Source organism: Canis lupus, chromosome 11 (genome assembly GCF_003254725.2).
Source record: "Canis lupus dingo isolate Sandy chromosome 11, ASM325472v2, whole genome shotgun sequence".
Taxonomy (NCBI): domain Eukaryota; kingdom Metazoa; phylum Chordata; class Mammalia; order Carnivora; family Canidae; genus Canis; species Canis lupus.
In genome coordinates this window covers 59131318-59137337 of record NC_064253.1, presented here as the reverse complement: position 1 = coordinate 59137337, position 6020 = coordinate 59131318, and the positions used below count along the sequence as shown (strand labels likewise).

The following is a 6020-nucleotide window of genomic DNA, read 5'->3' as shown; positions in this document are numbered from 1 at the left end:
AACAAGCTATACAGTTGAATGTGTGCAAGTGGGGTACTAAAGAAAAGGCTCTTAAATATGACTGAACAAAAACAGAACAATGGGCAAACAGTAAATAAGAATTATCTATCTTTGATGAGCTTTGCAATCAGAAATAGCCCTAGTTGAAAAGCAGGAAAAAAACAAAAAAAAAAACAAAAAAACAGAGTATAATACAGCCCTGAGATAAGTCACAGTGCATTCTCCCTATCTTACAGAAAACAAGGGCAAGTAAGGGATTCAACAGTTCTCCACAAGAAACTGAAGACAGTAATTACGGCCTTTACTGATGTTTGTAATATAATGAGATGCACAGAAATATTATCTATAATTTTACCTTAAGTCTATGACATACATAAAACATAGTTTCCTATTACATTTTGGTATGAAACCTATTGTCCTTCTTAGAAAAGGCAGATGGTACCTATTATATTTTAACAATGAACATCCTGAGTTTTTTTTTTAAGTCTCAAAACTGAGAGGTATTTGAGAAAAGAGAAAATTTGAATTTATCTCAAATATACAGAAGATGAACAGATGTTAGAATAAAACCACAATAACAGGGATGCCTGGGTGGCTTAGTGGGTTGAGCATCTGCCTTCAGCTCAGGGTGTGATCCTGGAGTCCTGGAAACGAGTCCCACATCGGGCTCCCTATGAGGAGCCTGCTTTTCCCTCTGCCTATGTCTCTGCCTCTCTCTGTGTGTCTCTCATGAATTAATAAATAAAATCTTTAAAAGAAAAACCACAATAACAAGAAGAAAACCCAATATATTTAGAAATATTAGAGTTTAATATCACATTACACTTTGGTAATATATCACTAGGATTTCCAAAAATAAATAAATTATTGGCTTATTTAAAAACCCTCTATTTTATATATGTAAATATATTTTTTATTATAAAAATATATAAAAAATTTACTTTCTACATACAAAATCGAGATATCATATAGCTCACCTCCTATTTAGATAAGACTGAATAGGCTGAGAAAATGGAGAATATCCTCCATTTTAAACAAAATATATTTATGTTCTATTTAAGGATATTATTGATGTAACATAATAGCATAAAGAGAATTTCCTCTGAGAGAACAGCAGTTATAAATAGTGAGAATAGTTGAGGGTTACAGTTATATATTACAGAGGGTCCATATTAAGTGGACAAGTCTCTGGGCTGGGCTTTGAAGGATTGAATTCTATTTGTATGTCAGAAATTATATTATTTTGTGACCTTGAACAAGCTGCTTAAATTCACTGCCTCATAATTTTCCATAAGCATAATGAGTCTAGTAGTACTTGTTCTTCCATTCTAAAGATTGATTGGAATGCTCTTTCAGAAGAATGATTGTCTATTAATCTCATTAGGATTATTTTTAATATTTCATGTCTTCTGCATGGAATACTTTCATGAAAATAGTTCAACAAGGCTTTCAAGGAAAGATATAACACTAAAATTCTGTGGTTATCATAAAAGATAAGAGTTGATCTTCACCTTAGAACTTGTATAACTAATAATAGGATCAGCCATGAATGATTTAAACAGTAATTCTGCTCATTAAATTAAACAGTTCATTTCCCAAATTTTATGCTTCATAGAAATTGTTTTTCTGCCTAATCAATCCTGTCATCAACTAAGCAATTAACTTGCCTATGGATATTCTGGGTGTTGATCTGTCATGAGCATTAGGTTTCTTTCCAAAAGATTAAATATTGTAGCTTTTTATTTAAAAAAAAACTGTATTTCTACAATTATGTTTCCTCATAAGGAATCAATAATAGTAAAGACTCGGCCACTTATTTGGAGAGGTTTCCACAAAGTATCCTATTTAATGTTATTTTCCTTTATAAAAGAATAAAGCATTGCCTCCTTAATATCAGACTGTCAGTTTTAGAATATTCTTAACACAACCTTAAACATTTGAAGGCTACATATATTGCTGCAAAAAAATGGAAGGCTGAAAGATAACAACCCTGAAGCTTGGTTGGCTATGGGTTCAGCTCTAATATTATTCACTGTTGCTTAAATTTGAAACATCGATAGAAACATTAATAAACTAACAATGCTTATTTCTCAGGACTCTACAATATTTATATACAAATTGTCCTACTTGTTCTAAGAGGGGAAGTGTTTTCTTTACAATTCTAATTTTAAAATTTGAAGATTTCTTTATTTACTAGATAGGGTCTGAAATGAAATTCAAGTTTGTTTGCTTGGGGTATTTTTTTAGAAAATGTTTATTTTTCAACAACCTTATTTCTGTTTTGTTTGCCTCTGGAAGAGCACCTTAAAACCACTCGGTGGTTGTTCCCACCCGTTCAGTGGCCAGAGCAGTGGGAGGTGCGGACCAGTCTCAGTGGCAGGCTGAGTGCTCCAGTTGTCAGTAGGGAATTGCTGAATAGGCACAGAGGTTACACGCATGCCTCAGATTGGGTAGCAGTGAACTCAGGAGCTGGAGCAGTCCATTCATCCTGAAATTCCTCCATGGTCACAACCTTTTCAGCAGCCACCTGCTCTTCATTTTCAATCTCTTCAGGATCTCTGCAGAAGTAGAGCTTAGGCATGACCTCCCATGGGTGTTCACAGGAAATGGTGCCAGGCATGAAAAAAACTTTTCAGGCCAGCATCCATATCAGACCCATGGAGCCAGCTCCCTTGTTGCGAGGGAGCAATGTCCACATAGCAGAGGAGAGTCTGAGTTACACAGAGCGATGGTGGGCAGGTGAACATAAAACACCTCTATGAGAGGCTGGGATCAGTAACCACCAGAAGCCTCAGCTCCCAGAAGGCTGCCTGGATCTGGCTAGTGAAGTTTCCAGAGATGAAGCAACCAGCAATGGGAGTGGCTCCAGTAGCAGCAGCAAACTTCAGCACAGCTCGCTGGCTACTATTCCTGGATGAATTGACATTGACATCAGCTGAGTTTCCAATGGCAACAATGGCAGAGGTGCCAGCAGAAGTGTCTCCTATGTTCTCTAGATTTATGATGCAGGTACCTTCACTTTTCCTTTTGTAGATGTACTGTTCCATGTGGAAGTCAAGGTTCATGCCACCTACGTGGGTTTCTGCTGCAAGTAATTTGAGAACATCCTCCTCCTTCATTTGCAGGACATAAGAGCTCCAGACGTTGTGAAAGTTAAAACTTAAAGTTACAATAGGAATACAGAACAGCCCTGAATGGACTCCTCCCTGGGCAGCACAGAAAGGTCAGATCTATTATGGATTATTGTACTTTATTAATGGTATTTAATCACATTAACTTTTTTTTTGAAGAGGAATATCACTGAGTTTATTTCTTTAATGTGTAGCACACTACATGGGAATAGATAACTAATAACTCTTTGAATGGAGAATGAATAGATGGATGTACTTACAGGTTTGCTTACAACAGACATGTTCTAGAGTCACAAAGAACTTTCTTTCATTATAATCAATCCATCTATTTCATATTATTGTCATATTTTAAAGTTCCTAGTATGGCTTTCATTAGCATATTATATAAAGAGAAAGAAAATGAGTCACAATCTTTAAAATTTTTTAGATTTTATTTATTTATTCATGAGAGACACAGAGAAAGAGAGGCAGAGATATAGGCAGAAGGAGAAGCAGGCTCCATGCAGGGAGCCCGATATAGAACTCGATCCTGGGACTCCAGGATCATGGCCTGGGTGGAAGGCAGAGGTGTAACAGCTGACCCACCCAGGTGTCCCTTTAAAGATTTTTCTAAAGATAGCCATGGGAAAATTATTTCTCAATTTCCATCCCTCTCCCCCGCCAAATTCTAGGTACTCATATTTCAAGCACTTACTATTATCCTAGATAATTTTTAAAGTTATTTCATTTAATCCTGAAAGGAACAGAGCATATTGTAGAAAAGCCTTCTGTGTGTGTGTGTGTGTGTGTGTGTGTGTGTGTGTGTGAAGGAGAGAATTTAAGCAAATCACAAATCACATGATAGCAAGTGGCATAGCCCAAATTAAACTGCAGAGTCATTTTATTATGAACTATGTAAGGCTATTTTCATTTTCCGCAACTATCTTTCTCTTTCTTACCTCTATTTTTAGGATTGTGAAATAATCTCCAATTTTGGATTGGTAATCTCTGCAAATTTGCTAAGTCATTTGTCTTCTAAAATCAGGAGAAAGACAAGCAAGAGACAAGACTGCAAAGGAATATGGATAGAGCTAAATTGGATTATAAGAAGTTTGCACATCAATCTTGGCACATTGACAAAGAACATGGTTCCTTGTCATTGTTCAGATCTCTGGTTAATGTCACCTTCCCTAGAGTCTTCTCTGGATTATTCTATGCAACACAGTCCCCTCACTCTGTCTTCACTAAGCATATTTATACTCTTTGTAATATTACTGATATTTGAGATGTTATTATTGACATGTTTGATTACTGTCTGTCTTGCCCTCCAAAAACTAGCTCTTGAGGGTGTGGTCTTTGCTTCTTTTGTTCATCATTGTCTCTCCACTGGACAATATTTGGTAGAATTAAGTTGGACTAGTAATACCGTTTAATTATCATTAAATGAATTACTTACTCACTTTCAGGATCAAGCCATGTATTTTAGGGAAGCTGCATAAGGTCTCTGTGGTGGTTTTTCCATTTATTGAAAAAGGTGACTACCTCATAGTGAGTAATAAGCATTAGATGAAATTAAGTGAAGTAATGTGAACTGTGGTTATTTGTCCCTTAGGAGACCCCTCATAGAATGTTTGCTGCAATGTTCACATAAGATATTTATTTGATAAAACAATGCAGTGAAATAATAATGATGATTTATTTATGAAATGCACATGTTTATGCACAAATTTAAAGTGTGGAGAAATCAAGGATAAAAGAAGGCAAGCTAGTGGTTGATAATTTTATAGTCAAAAAAGGGATTGCATCTTAATCTTGAGTCCACATTTCTAACTTGAATCTCTCAACTTGCTTGCTGAGGCATGGGGGTGACTAGAGACTCTATTTATACAAAAACTTTTGGAAAAGGTAGTGGATAATACAAATGACTATGGAACTCTGCTAAACTCACCAGTTCATTTCACTTTAAACAGCCAATAGTCATTAAGCAGAATGGATTTAAAGCAATGACCTAGAAATCACAGGCAGTGTGTAACCTATTACAAATCTCTTGAGCCATCCAGCCTGCCAACAATTTTTAAGCACCCTTTTGATTTTGAAGTTGCTATGTCATAAAATAACACTTTGGAAATTAGAGGAAAATAATGTAGAGTGTATATATGCTCTGAAACTTTAAATTTCACTATTTCACTGTAATTATCAGAGGGGAGGAATAGTAACTTAGTAAAATACAATTGCATTTTTTTTTCCAGCCAGGGGATCAGAGTTGTAGAGAGAAAAGGGTTTGTGTTTTCCCTACAACTAAACATTTCTTCTTTCCATACCCTATTCAGATCCTTCTCCTTCTCTATTTTTCAGTGCTATGTGTATCATTACAGTGGATCACCAATTAACATGTAAGTAATTGTATGATGATGATAATGATACTATGGCTTTCCCTCTCTTTCTCAGACAGCCCTGCAGATAAATTATAAGCGATCGATTCTTGTTGAAGTGAATAGATGGCCTAGTTTTGCTGCAATATTCAAGTTTTTCCCCCTACAGTCAATTCCCAGTGTCCTAGTGATTTATCTACCTTTGCTAAATTTCGTGTTCATGTTCTTTTTACCAATGGCATGGAATTTTAATTAGCTTTTGATAAAATGTATAAGGATACTTTCTAAACTAGGAATGAAGAAAAACTGCATTTTTTTCTACCTCTACATGTCAAGATTTCTGCAAGCTAGTAGAAGCTAAAAGGCATTAATTGTTTGTGCATTTTTAACTAATGATATATAGGGCTCAATGTGTGACAATGCCTTGGTTATGTCCTGGGAAATCCGAAGTTCTGTTAGGTTTCTCAGTGTAATACAATGTGTTCAAGAACAACTGAATGCCTGTTTATCATTATTTCTACCATATTATTTTAAAATA

General features: G+C 35.5%; 1 pseudogene; it reads right to left on the bottom strand.

The window, feature by feature from the left end:
• Nucleotides 1-2304: 2304 nt before the first annotated feature.
• LOC112649723 (40S ribosomal protein SA-like) lies at nucleotides 2305-3412 on the bottom strand (annotated as a pseudogene).
• Nucleotides 3413-6020: the final 2608 nt, after the last annotated feature.